The sequence below is a fragment of the Neoarius graeffei genome, chromosome 14, assembly GCF_027579695.1.
Source record: "Neoarius graeffei isolate fNeoGra1 chromosome 14, fNeoGra1.pri, whole genome shotgun sequence".
Classification (NCBI taxonomy): Eukaryota; Metazoa; Chordata; class Actinopteri; order Siluriformes; family Ariidae; genus Neoarius; species Neoarius graeffei.
In genome coordinates, this window is record NC_083582.1 from 32,427,055 (window position 1) to 32,446,467 (window position 19,413).

Sequence of the window (19,413 nt, forward strand, 5' to 3'; positions counted from 1 at the left end):
CAAACATTGGTGATTTGAAATTTCATGACAGCAACACATCTCAAAAAAGTTGGGACAGGGGCAATAAGAGGCTGGAAAAGTTAAAGGTACAAAAAAGGAACAGCTGGAGGACCAAATTGCAACTCATTAGGTCAATTGGCAATAGGTCATTAACATGACTGGGTATAAAAAGAGCATCTTGGAGTGGCTGCAGCTCTCAGAAGTAAAGATGGGAAGAGGATCACCAATCCCCCTAATTCTGCGCCGACAAATAGTGGAGCAATATCCGAAAGGAGTTCGACAGTGTAAAATTGCAAAGAGTTTGAACATATCATCATCTACAGTGCATAATATCATCAAAAGATTCAGAGAATCTGGAAGAATCTGTGTGTAAGGGTCAAGGCCGGAAAACCATACTGGGTGCCCGTGATCTTTGGGCCCTTAGACGGCACTGCATCGCATACAGGCATGCTTCTGTATTGGAAATCACAAAATGGGCTCAGGAATATTTCCAGAGAACATTATCTGTGAACACAATTCACCGTGCCATCCGCCGTTGCCAGCTAAAACTCTATAGTTCAAAGAAGCAACCGTATCTAAACACGATCCAGAAGCGCAGACGTCTTCTCTGGGCCAAGGCTCATTTAAAATGGACTGTGGCAAAGTGGAAAACTGTTCTGTGGTCAGACGAATCAAAATTTGAAGTTCTTTATGGAAATCAGGGACGCCGTGTCATTCGGACTAAAGAGGAGAAGGACGACCCAAGTTGTTATCAGCGCTCAGTTCAGAAGCCTGCATCTCTGATGGTATGGGGTTGCATTAGTGCGTGTGGCATGGGCAGCTTGCACATCTGGAAAGACACCATCAATGCTGAAAGGTATATCCAGGTTCTAGAGCAACATATGCTCCCATCCAGACGACGTCTCTTTCAGGGAAGACCTTGCATTTTCCAACATGACAATGCCAAACCACATACTGCATCAATTACAGCATCATGGCTGCGTAGAAGAAGGGTCCGGGTACTGAACTGGCCAGCCTGCAGTCCAGATCTTTCACCCATAGAAAACATTTGGCGCATCATAAAATGGAAGATACGACAAAAAAGACCTAAGACAGTTGAGCAACTAGAATCCTACATTAGACAAGAATGGGTTAACATTCCTATCCCTAAACTTGAGCAACTTGTCTCCTCAGTCCCCAGACGTTTACAGACTGTTGTAAAGAGAAAAGGGGATGTCTCACAGTGGTAAACATGGTCTTGTCCCAACTTTTTTGAGATGTGGTGTTGTCATGAAATTTTAAAATCACCTAATTTTTCTCTTTAAATGATACATTTTCTCAGTTTAAACATTTGATATGTCATCTATGTTCTATTCTGAATAAAATATGGAATTTTGAAACTTCCACATCATTGCATTCCGTTTTTATTTACAATTTGTACTTTGTCCCAACTTTTTTGGAATCGGGGTTGTAAGAAAAACACATTTAGTTTTAATGTATAGGTAACAATTAATGCAGTAGAGGGTTAAAGTTTGGATAATTTGGCAGCCAGAACTGAACGGGGTTTTTTTTTTTTTTTAAATTGATCTTTTAACTATCATTGATTTTAAACTGCAAGGCAGCTGATATAAAATACTGTAGAATGCAGATGTTTGTGGACACCTAACCATCAAACCCATATGTGGTTCTTCCCCAAACTGTTACCGCAAAATTGTATAGGAAGTCTTTTTATGCTGTAGAATTAAGATTTCTTTTCTCTGGAACGCCAAGGCCCAAACCTGTTCCAGCACGACAAAGCCCCTGTGCACAAAGTGAGATCCAGGAAGACACGATTTGCCAAGATTGGCGTGGAGGTCAGGGCTCAAGTTCTTCAACCCTACTGAACACCTTTGAGATGATGGAATGCTGAACGCACCTCAGGCCTCCTCGCTTGAAAGCAGCACTCAAAATTCTATTGGAAGAGCTTCCCAGGAGAGTGGAGGTTATTATAACCGCAAAGGAGCGTCCAACTCCATGTTCACGCCCATGGTTTTGAAATGGGCACTTATATAAAGTGTGTGTGTGTGTGTGTACAGATGTAGACATGGAATCGTAGCGCAGAACGGAAGCCTGTATGTTTAGATCTTGTAGAGTGTAACGGTTCTTTGTGACTGATTTTGGGGTCTGTTTGTGGTAGCTTATCTTAGTATGGGCTTATTTTGTCTAATCTACTGACTGAATGGTTTTTGGGATATGTGATTTGGCAAAAGCTTTATATTTTATTAACAAGGATCAATAGATGAAAGGTAGACCATGATACAGAAGTAGATTTAAAAAAATATATCTATAAAATACACACACACACACACACACACACACACACACACACACAAAATCCACTTATTGCTGTGGGTTATAATGGAGTTAGTCATCATTATACAACTGCTTGTTCCTGCTTGTCCTAGATATATAAGGACGCTATACAAGCAGCCATATTACAAAGCCGTATAAACATAATCTAATTAACCAGCCACTGGCCCATGATGATCAGTCATGCAACAGAGTCTGCTAATGTCTATGGGTCTCGATCCCACAACACAGATGAGATTAGTTTGAGTTTAATTAACATGAGAGCAACAACTAAAATAAGAGATGACGGATTGAGTTTTAGTCCCAGACATACTGCTGTATATTTAGGCTTGGGCAAAAAAATGTATTATGAATTACCATAATAAAAAATCACAATTTAATCCTTCAGAATTGATATTTAATATGTACTATTATGACTGTCAAACCTTTTCTAAACAAATTTCTTGTCTAATAGCCAGACATTGGAACGGAAACAACACGCGTCCTTCATCGGCTGTGTAAACAATGGTTTTGAGGCTGGAGTGAAACCAGTGGATGTTCCAAATGCTTATATACACTAATGCACCTCAAACAATGAGAATATCATGAAAAACTTATTTTATGTTCATAATTTAATTAAAAAATGTCAACTTTCATATATTCTATATTCATTACACGTAAAGTGAAACATTTCAAGCCTTTTTTTTTAGTTTTAATTTTGATGATTATGCCTGATAGCTCATGAAAATCAGAAATCCAGTATCTCAGATTATTAGAAAATTTCCAAAGATCAGTCAAAAAAGGATTTACAGTATAGAAATGTCCAACTTCTGAAAAAAAAAAAGTGTTCATTTATACTCTCAATACTTGGTTGGGGCTCCTTTGCCATGAATTACTGCATCAGTGCGGCGTGGCATGGAGGTGATCAGTCTGTGGCACTGCTGAGGTGTGATTGAAGTCCAGGTTGCTTTGATGGCGGCTTTCAGCTCGTCTGTATTTTTGGGTCGGGTGTTTCATCTTCCTCTTGACAATACCCTGTAGATTCTCTGTGGGGTTCAGGTCAGGCGAGTTGGCTGGCCAATCAAGCACAGTAATATCCTGGCCAGCAAAGCATTTAGTCATAGTTTTGGCACTGTGTTCAGGTGCCAAGTCCTGCTGGAAAAGGAAATCGGCATCTCCATAAAGCTTGTCAGCAGACAAAAGCATGAAGTGCTTTAAAATCTCCTGGGAGATGGTTGCATTGACTTTTTGGACTTGATAAAACACAGTGGACCAACACCCAGCAGATGACATGGCACCCCAAAATCATCACAGACTTCAGAAACTTCACACTGGACTTCAAACTCCTTGGATTCTGTGCCTCCCCACTCTTCCTGCAGACTCTAGGACCTTGATTTCCAGATGAAATGCAAAACTGACTTTCATCTGAAAAGAGGACTTTGGACCACTGAGCAACAGTCCAGTTCTTTCTCTCCTTAGCCCAGGTAAGACGCTTCTGATGTTGTCTCTGGTTCAGGAGTGGCTTGATATTAGGAATGTGACAGTTGTAGCCCCTTTCCTGAAGATGTCTTATGTGATGGCTCTTGATGCACTGACACCAGCCTCAGTCCACTCCTTGTGAAGCTCTCCGAAGTTCTTGAATCAACTTTTCTTGACAATCCTCTCAAGGCTACGCTTGTCCCTGTTGCTTGTGCACCTTTTCCAGCCAGCCTCTTCGGCAATGACCTTCTGTGCCTTACCCTCTTTTGTGGAGGGTGTCGATATTGATTGATTGATTGATTGATTGATTGATTGATTGATTGATTGATTGATTGATTGATTGATTGATTGTCTTCTGGACAATTGTTGAGTCAGCAGTCTTCCATATGATTTGTGGTTGCTTGTACTGAACTAGACCGAGAGATGCACTGTATTTATCCTGTTTTTTACTCAAAATGAAATCCTCATATTTTGAGATCGTTTTAAACTTTTATACTGTAGGCCATAATTATCAAAATTAAATTCGAAAAATGCTTGAAAAATTTTAGTTTACATGTGAGGAGTCTAGAATGTATTAAATTCTCACTTTCTTAAATAACTGATGGAAAATACTGAACTCCTCTCATTCTCATCTCATTATCTCTAGCCGCTTTATCCTGTTCTACAGGGTCGCAGGCAAGCCGGAGCCTATCTCAGCTGACTACGGGCGAAAGGCGGGGTACACCCTGGACAAGTTGCCAGGTCATCACAGGAATACTGAACTCTTTCATAATATTCTAAATAGTTTGAGATGCACTAGTACTATAAGGGAACATGCATATATTTACACGTTTTATGCAATTGTGTAAATTAATTTAACACCGTTTTAGGATAACTAATATTACCAGCATATGAAGGTGTGTGCTAGTTTATATTCAAGTTTCTATACCCCTAAAAACATACCGTGATCCGTTTGAACAGCTTAATCTTCCCATATGCACATTTAACCAGATTACTTTAATGAATTGTTTGGCTTCTTAGATTCTCAGCTTATTTTACTTGACTTGGCATTCACATTATGGAGCGAACTGCATAGTAAATAAATGAATAAACCATAAATGGTGGCAAATGCTGCTCAGTTCTGCCCCCTTCTGATCGCAAGTTACACATTAGTCTCTCCCACTCTCTAAAAAGCTTCTTAAGTACGGTTAGTATTCCAAATCTGTTTACACAGTTGGAAATTTTCCAGATTCCTTTGGCGTGAAGGACGTCGAGCATTTCCGGTGTCATGTCTAGTGTTTTCTCAACACTTTTGCAGCTTCTGCTGCACCCAGAATAAGGAATGATGAGATAAAGACACATCCTTAATGGAAAGAATCCGTGCAAATGTGTACACATCTCCGAATGAGACATAATAGATAACTATGTTTAAAGGAGAACTGAAGGCAAATTTTTTTAAAATCAAAATTCTATTTCTCATTTTATTAAATATAAGAGTGCATTTTTGATCGCTATTTTGTCGCTGCTATAGCAAGTTATGAGTGTTTGAAATATGCTCTGTAATATATCGGTCCATATGTCAAAGCAATGGCCGTAAACGAGATTCGTTGAGACCTGTGCGAGACATTGTAGGACGGAAGTAAAACTTGCAGCGGAAATCAAAGCGACCTGCCAACGTTGCCAAAAGACGCGCACGCCCTCTTTTGAATGCTCACGTAATCAAGCCAGAAGTTTTGTTTGTTTTGGTAGCAATCAGGAAAGGTTGAGAACAGTAGGCAGTAATCGTCATTTAAACTAGTTTTTGTGCAATACTTCGTTTGGAAAACAGTTTTCAAAATGGCGGTGCTGACACTTCACGTTTTGAAGTCTCGCACAAGTCTCGAGATGATCGCGCGGATAAGCGACGCCTGCCATGGACCAAACGAACTAAATTCAACATGGCTAAAAACCGAACAGGCCAATAAGTATAATATTGAATTGCAATTAGTTGCTAATAGAAATTACTTCAGTTCTCCTTTAAATCCCATACAAGATGGCAATATTCTAAAATATGTTTAGTTTTTTTTTTGGACGGCAACTGTAGAGTGGCATCGCATCACAGCTCCAGAACCTCTGGTTCAGTCCTGAGCCCAAATCTCTGTTCTCCCCACCTGGGTTTCCTGTGGGTTCTCCAGTTTCCTCCCACTATTCAAAAACGTACAGCAAGGTGGACTGGTTGTGTTAAGTTACCGCAGGTGTGAATGAGTGCATGGATGGTGACTTGCAATGCATTAATGTTCTATGTGGGGTGAATTTTCCCCACCTTGTGCTTAGGGATAGGCTCGGGATCCACTGCAACCCTGACCAGGGTAAATCAGTTCATGAAAATGAATGAATTTGTCTGTCTATCTCAGCTGTACAACACTGACTGACAGAAAGAACTCTGGTTTGCAACAGAAGACTAACGGAATATAGGCTTAATATGACGCATTGAAGAAATATGAAAAACTTTTTATGTCGGAAACAAAATTAAGATTGTTGTCTGTGAGAAGGAGAAATGCAATGCTTGTTCAGCTTTGGGGGGGGAAGAAACCAAAATCTTACAGGAAGCTGTCATGAAGTTGAGAATAGATCAGAGAAAACACTTCTCAGTCATGAGTACATTTCCTGAATGTAATAAGGTTAGTTACTATGATCATCACATGCACAATATATCTGCGATTGGAGGATGATGCTTTTTGAGTTACTTTAGAGTACCAGTCAAAAGTTCGGACCCACCTACTCATGGGTCATTCCATGTCAGATCACCCAATGAGTTAAACCCTACCTCCTCCAAATTCAATGAAAATTGGTTTATAGGTAAATCCTAGCCAGAAAAGCCAAATTTTAGCAAAATCGGACCAACGGTTTTTGAGATATCGCCATTTCTTTTTTTCACTTTTTTGCGAAAAAGGGCGTGGCCGCCAAATTTCAAAGTGCTGTATCTCGGCAACCAGTGGTCCGATTTTCAAAAATAAAGTAAATTTGTGAAGGGGAGATCATAAGGAATCTAAATACATCATTAGTTTTATCTTTTATGTGATATATCTCATCATGACCTTTTGACCTATATTTTGACCTTGAAATTGACAATTTGGGACAAATGACCCCGCGACGACTTTTCCTGAAAATTGTAGCCCAACATGTTGCCTACAACATATGAAGAAACTGGAGAGGTAATATTTTTCATTTTGAAGCAGCATCAGTTTGAAATGTGCATTACCACAGCTAAAAGTCCTACTCCTGTATATTCTATGTACATCCGTACACACAATTCAACACAGTTCACACATTATATGCTTACCACGTGGTTAACATGTTCTCTGTCTTTCATGTCACACAAGATGAAGTCGCCGCCAACGAAGAAAACCTCAAAATTTGGCTTTTCTGGCTAGGATTTACCTATAAACCAATTTTCATTGAATTTGGAGGAGGTGGGGTTTAAAATGTCATTTTTTGGGGGTGATTTGACATGGAATGACCCTCATTTATAAGTTTTTCTGTATTTGGCTATTTTCTACATTGTAGAACAATACTGAAGACATCACAACTATGAAATAACATCTGGAACATACACCGATCAGCTATAACATTAAAAACGCTGACAGGTGATGTGAATAACATTTGATTATCTCATTACTATGGCATCTGTCAAGGGGTGGGATATATTAGGCAGCAAGAGAACAGTCAGTTGTGTTGGAAACAGGAAAAATGGGCAAGGGTAAGGATCTGAGTGACTTTGATAAGGGATAATTGTGATGGCTAGATGACTGGGTCTGAGCGTCTCCAAAATGGCACATCTTGTGGGGTGTTCCCGGTATGCAGTGGTTAGTACCGAACAGAAGTGGTCTAGGGAAGGACAACTGGTGAGCCGGCAACAGGGTCATGGGTGTCGAAGGCTTGTTGATTCGCATGGGGCACGAAGGCTAGAACATATGGTCCAATCCCACAGAAGAGCTACTGTAGCACATACTGCTAAAAAAGTTCATGCTGGATAAAACCGAAAGGTGTCAGCATGAACTTTTTCAGCAGTTTGTGCTACAGGAGCTCTTCTGTGGGATTGGACCAATTAATTCTTTTTGTTTTGAAAGCATGTGACTGCCACGTCTGGGAAGGTTCTCAGTCATCCAGGTCATCATGAACCGTAGGTGCTAAAGAACGCAACTGGACTTGTTTGAAATTCTTGAAGACGTTTCACCTCGAGGTGAAACGTCTTCAAGAATTTCAAACAAGTCCAGTTGCCTTCTTTAGCACCTACGGTTCATGTGACTGCTACTTGTTGGTTGTCTGTGCAGCAAAAACCTCCACAAATTAACTTCCTTTGAAATCCATCTTGAAGATTTTCTTCATCCATTTGTCACATGTGGAAGCTTTGAACAAAATATGGCTTTCTTCCTTCCTGGCTGCCTACGAGATGGCCAAGGTCGGTTCGAGTCCATTCCAAAGGAATAACCGTACGAAAACTAAATGAGTCGGTCGAAAGAGTTTACTTTTGATAAAATACCTTCAATTTCACATTCTAAGTTAAGATCTGTGGCCTAAGATGGTGCTGGATTGTTTTTGGAATAATTCTATCATCAAAAATGGCGACTCGCTACTTGGCGCAGAGGATTCTGGGAAGGATGAGCCGGCCCCTTTTAAGGATATAGTATTTTTTTTATTTTTTTGTAGTAAATGGCTGTCTAAGTGGTCGTGGTATAATGTGCCAGGTAAAACCAGGTATCTTAACCTTTCACACCACAACCAGGAAATACCAGTTATGTTTTGTTCGTGAATAAGCAACAGGATTTGGCTCATTCTTATGAAAGTACATTCAGTACAACTTGCGTTATCATTTCTGAAAAATGTGTTTCATCACTCCTTTCAGCTCTTGAATTTTCTCCCATCATCGTTATGTGTTGCTGTATTCATTGGGCTGTATAAGGTAGGCAGTGTTAAGAATAATTAATTTATACTGGTGTGTGTGTGTGGTTTGTTTGTTTGTTTGTTTAGGTTTTTTGGGGGGCGGGGAGTATAGTAACGTGCTATTTGCACTGCTGTCTTAAGGTTTATTGTCTTGTACTAATTTGTAAGAGATTCTTGTAGAGCCACTATTCTGTTTATTGGTAGGAAAGTTTGAAAAACACGATTTATTATTATTTTTTTTAGGTAAAATGTCAGATACACAGGCGGCACGGTGGTGTAGTGGTTAGCGCTGTCGCCTCACAGCAAGAAGGTCCGGGTTCGAGCCCCGTGGCAGGCGAGGGCCTTTCTGTGTGGAGTTTGCATGTTCTCCCCGTGTCCGCGTGGGTTTCCTCCGGGTGCTCCGGTTTCCCCCACAGTCCAAAGACATGCAGGTTAGGTTAACTGGTGACTCTAAATTGACCGTAGGTGTGAATGTGAGTGTGAATGGTTGTCTGTGTCTGTGTCAGCCCTGTGATGACCTGGCGACTTGTCCAGGGTGTACCCCGCCTTTCGCCCGTAGTCAGCTGGGATAGGCTCCAGCTTGCCTGCGACCCTGTAGAACAGGATAAAGCGGCTAGAGATAATGAGATGAGATGTCAGATACACAACAGTTAGAAATGGAATAATAAAAAAAAAAGTATGATTAGTGTTGATTTAATGCCAATGCTTCCTTTCATTTTCTCAGTTAAACCAAAAAAAAAAAAAGAGAGAGAGAAATTGTGAACAGGGAAAAGAAACCACTTTAAAATCTTATTAAAATTGGTTAATAAGATCTATGTTTAGCTGCTGGGTTTTTATTTTATTTAATTTTATTTATTTTTTCGTCCATTAGATATAAGGTATAAAAGATGGCAGACGCACTGTGCTCTTTTTAACCAAGAGGTCAAGAACATCATGCTCTGGTACATTTCGGCTCGAGTTCTCGACCCTCCCACTAGGAGGCAGTGTGGTACAAGATCACAGTATCAGAATGAGCACAGTTGCAGAGCAGGGAAATAACGTGCACTTTATGGCCCTTTATCTATATTCTCTGAGTAATACCTTTTTTTACTTGTACTTTACTACACAGGTCTCGTAGTTGATGAGATGATGGATGTTTTCATGGAAGGTTTGGAGGTTTTCAGGTCCCACACGGCATTGCATAAAGATTTATGGGCATGGAAAGAGCATGCAAAGCTCCACACAGACAGTAACTTGTCCCGAGGATGGAAGCAGCTGGGAGGCGGCGGTGGCATCACTGCGTTACCGTCTTTTGATATTGTTTTTCAGCAAGTAGGATTTTATGTAAAGCTGTAGCAAGTCATGAATAGTAAACTCGGATATTTTTATGCTTCTGCCACTAGGCGGTGAAGGCATTGTTTTTGTTTTTGTTGTCGAAGAACTTCTTGAAAGAACACCATATCTCAAGAACGACCAGTTTAACGTTTGTTGGATTTAGCTAGAGTTCTCACCGTAACCAGAAGCTGAACTGATTTTCGATGTTGGAACTGATCCAAAAAGGGGTCGGGGTCAGGGACAACTGTCCGAAATGGTTTTTCTTCAATAGCTTCCTTCCTGTTTGAAGTATACAAGAAGAATGTTTGAGGCGTGCAGATTAGGAGCTCCAAGGACTAGTGCCTGTAGTTCTTTTTCCTTGTATAGATGTTCAATCAGCAATGAACACATGATATGATGGGGGTTTTTTTTTTTGCCCCTTCCTGTTTTCAATTAAAGTTGATATCTCTTGAATTAGGGCGGCACGGTGGTGTAGTGGTTAGCGCTGTCGCCTCACAGCAAGAAGGTCCGGGTTCGAGCCCCATGGCCGGCGAGGGCCTTTCTGTGCGGAGTTTGCATGTTCTCCCCGTGTCCGCGTGGGTTTCCTCCGGGTGCTCCGGTTTCCCCCACAGTCCAAAGACATGCAGGTTAGGTTAACTGGTGACTCTAAATTGACCGTAGGTGTGAATGTGAGTGTGAATGGTTGTCTGTGTCTATGTGTCAGCCCTGCGATGACCTGGCGACTTGTCCAGGGTGTACCCCGCCTTTCACCCGTAGTCACCTGGGATAGGCTCCAGCTTGCCTGTGACCCTGTAGAACAGGATAAAGCGGCTAGAGATAATGAGATGAGATGAGGAGCTCCAAGGACTAGTGCCTGTAGTTCTTTTTCCTTGTATAGATGTTCAATCAGCAATGAACACATGATATGATGGTTTTTTTTTTTTTTGCCCCTTCCTGTTTTCAATTAAAGTTGATATCTCTTGAATTAGGGCGGCACGGTGGTGTAGTGGTTAGCGCTGTCGCCTCACAGCAAGAAGGTCCGGGTTCGAGCCCCGTGGCCGGCGAGGGCCTTTCTGTGTGGAGTTTGCATGTTCTCCCCGTGTCCGCGTGGGTTTCCTCCAGGTGCTCCGGTTTCTTCCACAGTCCAAAGACATGCAGGTTAGGTTAACTGGTGACTCTAAATTGACCGTAGGTGTGAATGTGAGTGTGAATGGTTGTCTGTGTCTATGGTGGGGTTTACATTAGACCGTATCAGCGGATCATCAGATTAACGTTTTTAAAACGATTAGCGTGCACACAGCAATGCCAATACACGATTCGCGTGCACACAGCAACACCAATACACGGATACGCTCGGCTCCGCAGGCATCCTGCGCTCCAAATCACTCCGCCCTGAACAGCGAGTGCCCTCTGGAGGGTGCGCACTCCGGCCCTGCGCAGCTCACAGAACGCGCAAGTGAAGTGCACGAGCAGTGATTCGGGACTGAACCGCTGTGTGTGTGATCCCAGCGCATATCACTTACCACTTGCAAGTGGAAGGATGGCAAGCCTAAAGACAATCATAACTACACAATGGGCAGTATTTGCATCAGTATTTGCAGTATTTTCATACTTTTATACTCTTTAATGAAAGGTGATACAAGGCGGAAGTCCGCGCCGTTTTTCAGCAGTCGCGTCACATGACCAACGCCAGCAAATCAGGAAGGTGGATGTCACAGTGACGTCGTCCAATGACGACGCCAGCTAGAGCTCAGCACAGCGTATCCACGTATTCTCAATGTTTACACAGCACCGGACCACACACGATCTGGATTGAATACGTGGACCCTGGCGGATTCCCGTTTCCAGGCGGTTTAATGTAAACGGACAGTGCATCCGCGAAGAAAACGAGACAGATACGGTCTAATGTAAACTTGGCCTATGTGTCAGCCCTGTGATGACCTGGCGACTTGTCCAGGGTGTACCCCGCCTTTCGCCCGTAGTCAGCTGGGATAGGCTCCAGCTTGCCTGCGACCCTGTAGAACAGGATAAAGCGGCTACAGATAATGAGATGAGAGATGAGATCTCTTGAATTTAAAAAAAATTCATAATAGTATTTCTCATTTAATTTTATATATATATATATATATATATATATATATATATATATATATATATGACTAGCAAATGCAGACATTAAGTATCGTGTTGTAACACTGAGTATTCATGTACAAGTGATGGTTTTCCTCTTGTCGGGTCCCTTATGACCAGCATGAATGACAAGAGCAAAGATTGACATTTCTAACGACGTGGATCACGCCCCAGTGCTCAGCTATAATTCTCACTCATCTAATCCTCAAATTAAGCCGTCATGAAGCAAGCATTAACGTCCACGTTTAAAAGGCAGCCAATTAAAAGGCACATCAGAAGAATGGTTTATTCCCAGCGCTCGGTCTTCTTCTGAATCCTGATTGTTGGACACTGTTGTTCGGAGCGCTGTTGGGACGCGTCTTCCATATTTTAAGGAAAGTTCTCGTGGCTGATTTTGTCAGCGTCATGACTCAAGTTTACAGCTAGTCGCTGATAACTTCAGATGGATATGAAAGCGAAAAAGGCCACAGCGAGGCCAGAATTTCAACGGCCATCTAGAGATTACTCTTGAGCAAGATTAAATCTTCCTTGTATGATTGCCTCATAGCCAAATAAGGGGAACCCGCCCAAAAGCTAGACTAAAGAGCTCCCCTAAGTCCCTCCTCCCCCAAGTCTTCACTCTCCTGGACTCTGCAATTGACGTATTTTCACTCCTAGAGGAGGAACACTAAGACGACACTACTGGGCTTTATGGTGTGATATTTACTGCCCTATTTTTTTTTTTTTTTTTTAAATTGCCTGCATATCAATGGCCAACTATAGTAAGTAATGCAATTTTGAACCTTTGCTTTGCTTTGCCCTTACCAGAGATTTGAGGTATTTTTCTCCTGATTTGTTGATTTATGAATGAAGCAGATATTTTACCAGAGTCTCCTCCTTTCCTGCAAGTTGTATACTATATATTAGCTTGATCATCTACGGGATATAGTATAGGCAGTCCTAGTTTCTGTTTTTTATAAAAAGAAGTAATTTTTTTTTTCCTGAAATGCTATTTTCTTACTTTTCGCTTGTCTATCAGTGTCCTATGTGTCTGATATTTTTTTAGAACATCAGATAGTTGTCTGTTCTTGGCAGGACCTGACCAGTGAGTGACCTCAGGGTCCGTCAGGTTTGCACAAGTGTTTACTGGCGACGTGGTCCAGCTCAGGTGTGTCTCCATCCTGCACATTTGTCGTGAAATGAATCTGGATGCCGGATCTCTGAATTTTTTCTTTGATCAACAGTCAAAGCTTGACGATGTGACACGAGTTGGGCAAGACTTGCGCAGAATGTTCTTGTCACATTTTTAAATTTAAAGCTCCTATTAAAGGTGCCTTCTGAAAAGATCTCTTTCCAGAAAGTCCTGCTGGCTTCATATAGTATATCGAAACAATGATGATTAGCGTCCTAGTAGATCCACATTAGAGTTTTTCTGTCTAAAGGAGTGAGGAGAAGCGTGAGAGATCATGAGAGAGCAGTATTTTTGTGCCGTCTCCTGCACTTGCCCCGACGTTTTCTCCTCTAATAGCGCCGTCACTCTTGGCTCCGTGTTCCACCCTCTGACTCGTCCGAACTAAACTCGCTGCAGCTTTCCCGCACTCTCCTGCAGCACTGTTTTTTGTTTTGTTTTTTCCCATGGCCTTCTTGACTTTTTCGAGTGTGAGCATTATAAACACGATGTGCATACTCGCTCGCTCGCTCGCTCGCTCACGGAGTCTTCCTTTAGTTTCAGTTTCCAAGCCGGACTATGAATGTGGATATGTATGCTCGAGTGAAACGGCCCCATGTGAAATTCAACAGATTAGGAACGTGTGTGTGTGTTTCTCTCCAAAGCAGCTCTCTCTAAGCATCAGCTCTGAACCTTTCCTTCTCTGCTGCAGCAGTTAATCGTGCATGTGACCGTTTTATGTAATTTAAAGCCGTCGGATATTCACCAGTGTTTTGTTGAAAAGGTTTTGGGTCGGATCCGCAGATGATTTTCCTGACAAATGACTAAATCTGTTTGGGCTATTCGTGAGTAAAGCTTTTTTTATTTTTATTTTTTATATGAACTGTTTATTTAAGAAATGTTGCCTATTTATTTATTTATTTTATTTATTTATCTATCTATCTATCCCCCCCGTCCCGTCCTGTCCATCCCCAGTTAATTTTTCCAAGTAGAATTTCTAATGTTACAACTGACCCTTGGGGAAAACATTGTGCTTCCATGCTGATATAAGAAATATGTATGAAGGGTGTTTTTGTAAGCTCGTATCAGTGCCTATGCTTTGTAAATACCTTTCAGTCGCACTGTATTTTATGACTTGAGGGGTCGAGCATGACAAGTCTTTATCACCTTGTTGTCAAAGTCTGACACAGAAAGAAACGGGCCACACTCTCGGCGATCATCGTTGCATGTTCTGTTCACTGACCAGTTTCAAGTCCCCTAGTGACCTCGTCTGAATCGTGGGAACGAGCCCTTGTATTGTTACTCTTGTCAGCAGGAGCTGCTGGTTGACTCTGCTCACAGTGACGCATGGGCATTTTTTTAGGTTTTTGCGTCTCGATATCATTAAGAAGCACTTGCTGTTATCGTGAATAGGCGGTTTGGGACCGTCAAGTCGGTGCCGGTCCCAAATATTCATCTCGCAAGGGTTAGCTCTCAGTAGTGCGCTGGCCTTTGCATCAGGTGCACTGGACAAGAAAGTAGGGCAGAAGCTTCTTTCAGGAGATTTACACTACGTTCACACTGCAGGCTGAAGTGACTCAAATCCGATTTTTTTTTTTTCGCCCATATGTGACCTGTATCCGATCTTTTATTGACAATATGAACGACACAGATCCGATTTTTTCAAATCCGACCCAGGCCGTTTGGATATGTGGTCCTAATTCCGATTCCTATCCGATCTTTTCATATGCGACTTCAGTCTGAACCGCCAGATCGCATTCATCCGACTTACACGTCATCAACAAGCCACAAACGTCACTTTTCTGCGCTGAAGTAGGCGGCGGGTCTCTCAAAAAAAGTTACAACAACATGGCGCATGACATCAATGCGAGGGACGCTTCGGGCTGTGAAGGTTCTGAATCTTCTCAGTGGAAGGACGCAGAGGTTAGGGAGCTGATTTCCATTTGGGGGGATGCAGCTATTCAAGCTAGATTGGATGAGTCATACCGCAACCGGTACACAGGAAACTTTAGGTTACTTCCGTAAACACTGGCCATGCTCATTGCGTGTGACGTCGTCGTATCCTGCAATGCGCATGTGAAACACTTTTAGGTCGCTTTTCGTTCATACTGAGGATCACATACAAGTCGCGTATATTTGTTAATGTGAACGACCTCACAAAAAAATCGGATTTCACAAAAAAATCGGAATTGAGCATTAAGCCTTGCAGTGTGAACGTAGCGTTAGATTTTCCTTTTGAGAAATATGAACGCAGGTTGCTTGGAAGAAATCCGTGAAGCTGAATTTCTGAAATTTCTCATTTCACTTGCTCACATCTACCTTTCATAGTTGACCTGCAGGTCGGGGTGCGTGCATGTGCGAATGTGAGGGTTTGTTTTAACTCTCTTTCAGAGAGCCTTTCAGTTAAAACTCCTTGAGGAAGTGATCGTGTACTGTTCCTGTTTGTTTGTCTCTTTTTGCCTTTGGTTTATTCTGTATTTTTTGCAGTTTTTTCTTGTGTTGTGCTCTGTGCCTTTTTGTAACTGTGCTATATGAATTAAACTATATTGATTCTATTATAATCATCATCGTCATCAGGGTTTCATCAGCCGAGAAGATGCTTATTAACACGTGACGACCACTGTTAGCTCTGCTAGTTAAAACAGGAACTCTACTGTTTTCATCTTGAGTCAGTCCGAATTGTGTTACTTTTTCAGTATGTTTAAATAATATTGGCTGGCATTGAGTGGTGTATCAGATATAGTCCCTTCAGCTAGCATGGTACTGAACGAGTCGAAGACGAGTAGCTGAACGGATAGACCATGTAAAAAAGCCAGCCAATATTTATTATAATACATACAAATTCCTTTCGGGTGTTCAACATGTCTTTGTTTCAAAATTCTCTCAAAATCTTCCATGTTTAATGAAGCAAACCTGGCGGCCATGTTTGTTTACAAATTCTCAGAGTCACTCGCTAGTGCGGAAGTTTTCCATCTGCGACGTGTGACGTCCTTTTGTCTTGACAACCATGCAGTAATCATAAACCATATTCAACGCTCATTCTCCATTGGGTAGCGTGACGTAATACACGCAGGATCAGCGATTATACTAACAATATTACATGCTGTCAAGCCAAATGAATGAAACCTGCTAGCAGGGAATAGAACACGTGTTCTTATTCCATCAAAAAAAGTTTCCTGTATGTATAATAATTCCATTTTTTTTAATTGGAAAATTTCACTCAGGCCTCTCTCTTAGCTATTCCTGTCAGATATCCCTGTCGGACTTATTTTCCAAAAGCTTTTCCCAAAACTTTACGTTCTTTCTTGTAATAAGGCCATCTTTATCAGCGGAGGTATGTGATCATCGGCCTGTTTTGAACAGTATGACTTGTTGTGTGGAAGGCTGAGGCCGGCACTGGCACACACGCAAAGTGTTCAGTCAGTTCTGAAAAAGTCCAGGCGCCCAAACTAACCGAGGTGAGGGATTCAGAGAATTGACCATGTAAAGGTTTTATAGTAGACCGTGAGTTCAGATGGACTTTGTGTATTGAAAGATGTGGTGTGTGCGATTAGGGATGTGCCTTCTGCCTAATTTAACGGACAGATATTCAGTTAACTACATAGTCTTTAATTTCCACTACAGTTATTATTTTCTTTTGAGTAGAACAGAAATATCCAGCGTGCAGCAAAACTGAATGTCGGCTCGGTATTTCAGCCAGTATCCCTCCTGCAGCGGTGCACAATCTGATGTCCAAACTTCTTGAAGGTTCTAGTTGTAGCAGAGTTTAGGGTTGTCTTACTGGATTAACCAACTTTGTGATCAGTGACCGTGTATGTTTTATAATAATCTGTTGGTCAGTACTGATATTTACCTTTGCCAATTTTGTTGGTTATGTTTTCGCCCTTGTTTGTTTGTCTGTTCCCAATGTAACTCAAAAAGTACTGAATAGATTTTGATGAAATTTGGTGGAAAGATGGGCCAAGGAACAGTTGACTAGATTTTGATGCAAATCCGGATGTGTGTGTGTGTGTATCCAGGATCCGGATACATGTATGCAGATCCAAGATTTTTTTTTTTTTTAAAACTGTTCCCAATGTAACTCAAAAAGTACTGAATAGATTTTGATGAAATTTGGTGGAAAGATGGGCCATGGGCCAAGGAACAATTGACTAGATTTTGATGCAAATCCGGATGTGTGTGTGTGGGGGGATCCAGGATCCGGATACATGTATGCAGATCCAGGATTTTTTTTTTTTAAACTGTTCCCAATGTACCTTAAAAAGTACTGAATGGATTTTGATGAAATTTGGTGGAAAGATGGGCCATGGGCAAAGGAACAATTTAGTAGATTTTGATGCAAATCCGGATATGTATGTGGATCCAGGATCCGGATATGTATGAGGATCCGGGATTTTTTAAAAAATCTGTTCACAGTGTAACTCAAAGTACTGAACAGATTTTGATGAAATTTGGAGGAAAGGCAGGCCATGGGCCAAGGAACAATCGATTTGATTTAGATTTTGTTGCAAATCAGAATATGGGACTTGGCGGACATATGCACTCTACTGAGTGTCCTTCTAGTTGCACCAGTGAATAAAAACAGAAGTGAACACTCCACATCGACATGAGCCATCTGCTTAAAATTAAAAGAGTTCCAAAGTGGTTTGGGTGTACCACATGTTCAGCGTTGCAGTTTAGTCTAAATAGTAATGTGTAAACCAGAGGTATCTGATTTATCTCCGTTGCAGTTTAAGACACCCCCCCCCCCCCCCCCCCAAATTTGCTTTTATACTGCAAAGATTTCCAAGTGCACCATATTTCCCTTCATTGTTGGTGCTTCCTTCAAGACGCATGAACCCAACCACTGCATCTTTTCAAACTGGAGCACCTCAAGGCAGCAGAACACACTGAAGAAAGCGCCATCCTCCCGCTTCTACACACAGGAGCCCACTGCTCCTGATGATTACTTAGTGGCTCTATGATTGAGAGGGCAGTGCCATCCTTCAAGAGCATGGCCAGTTTTGCTGTCTTTTGAATCCCAGAGGTGGGTGTGACATTTTTGTGATTCGAACTTGCGATCTCTCTCTCTCTCAACAAGGGTTTTTCTGCTGTGACTTATTAAACAAAAAAGTTCCTAGTGGTAAATGCAGCATCTTAATTGATCATATCACAGATGCTGGTTATACGAGCCATTGTGCCCAATCCTAATCCCTGATCACCATTGTTTATCCCACCTACCTGCTTCTTGGGTCTTCATTTTAAACCCGCTTCTTGGCTATATTTACAAGAATAGAATAGAATGCCTTTATTGTCACTGCATGCATGTACAATGAAATTTAGTTCATCATAGGAGAGCAAAGCCACTGCATACCGTATATGCGCGCTGCCACTCTTGGGCATGTCAGCCCCCATGTTAACCTAACCTAACTGCATGTCTTTGGGAGAAACTGGAGCACCCGGAGGAAACCCATGTAAACTCCACATAGAAAGGCTCCCGTCAGCCGCTGGGCTTGAACCCAGAACCTTCTTGCTGTGAGGCGACAGTGCTAACCACTACACCACCATGCCACCTGAGTGCTACAATTTTACAAGTGATAAAAGCGAGGTATTCCATCAGTAACTGTTTGCTTCGTGTCTTTTTTTTTTTTTTTTTTTGGTCATTTGCCAATTGCCACCCACCTGAGAGAGTGATTGATGGATGGCACGTTCTTCCTTCTAGATACCTGAAGCCAGTGTTACACACTTGGAGCAAAGTACTAACTGCTCTTTTCCGCATACACAATCTCACCAATGCTTACAGTTGGAGTGTCGGTTTGATTGATTGCTTAGAGAGTAAGGTGATCCCTCCCACCCAGAAGTCATGACCAGTTCCAGTTTCTTTGACTCCTGGCCACAGATAGCTCTGGGATCACTGGGGTTCAAACTCTCGATGATTAGATTGACATGTTTCTGTTGCGCCACTCGAGACTCCTGACTCCTGCTGCACTGTTGTTTCGATCTTTGATGCTCGCTTGAGTATTCGGTTCGATCCGGTTCAATTTTATTTACACAGCGATCTTGAGAACTGACCTTGTCCCAAAGCAGCTGGACAGAAATCTGGACATAGATTTGTTTAATTTTAATGAGCAAGCCAGAGGTGATGGTGGCAAGGGAAAAACTCCCTGAGATGACAT

At 41.8% G+C, this 19,413-nt stretch overlaps 1 protein-coding gene across 9 annotated transcripts in view; it reads left to right on the plus strand.

Annotated features, from left to right (window-relative positions):
* plce1 (phospholipase C, epsilon 1) overlaps positions 1 to 19,413 on the plus strand; it is a 207,175-nt gene that overhangs the window by 30,070 nt on the left and 157,692 nt on the right. Inside the window, exon 1 of one of the 9 annotated variants that reach the window (XM_060939542.1) lies at positions 12,797 to 12,872. The exons of the other annotated variants lie outside the window; for them this stretch is intronic. The gene's annotated coding sequence lies outside the window, so the exon portion shown is untranslated. Of the gene's footprint in view, positions 1 to 12,796; positions 12,873 to 19,413 lie in introns of those variants that run through there. 9 annotated transcript variants of the gene reach the window in all.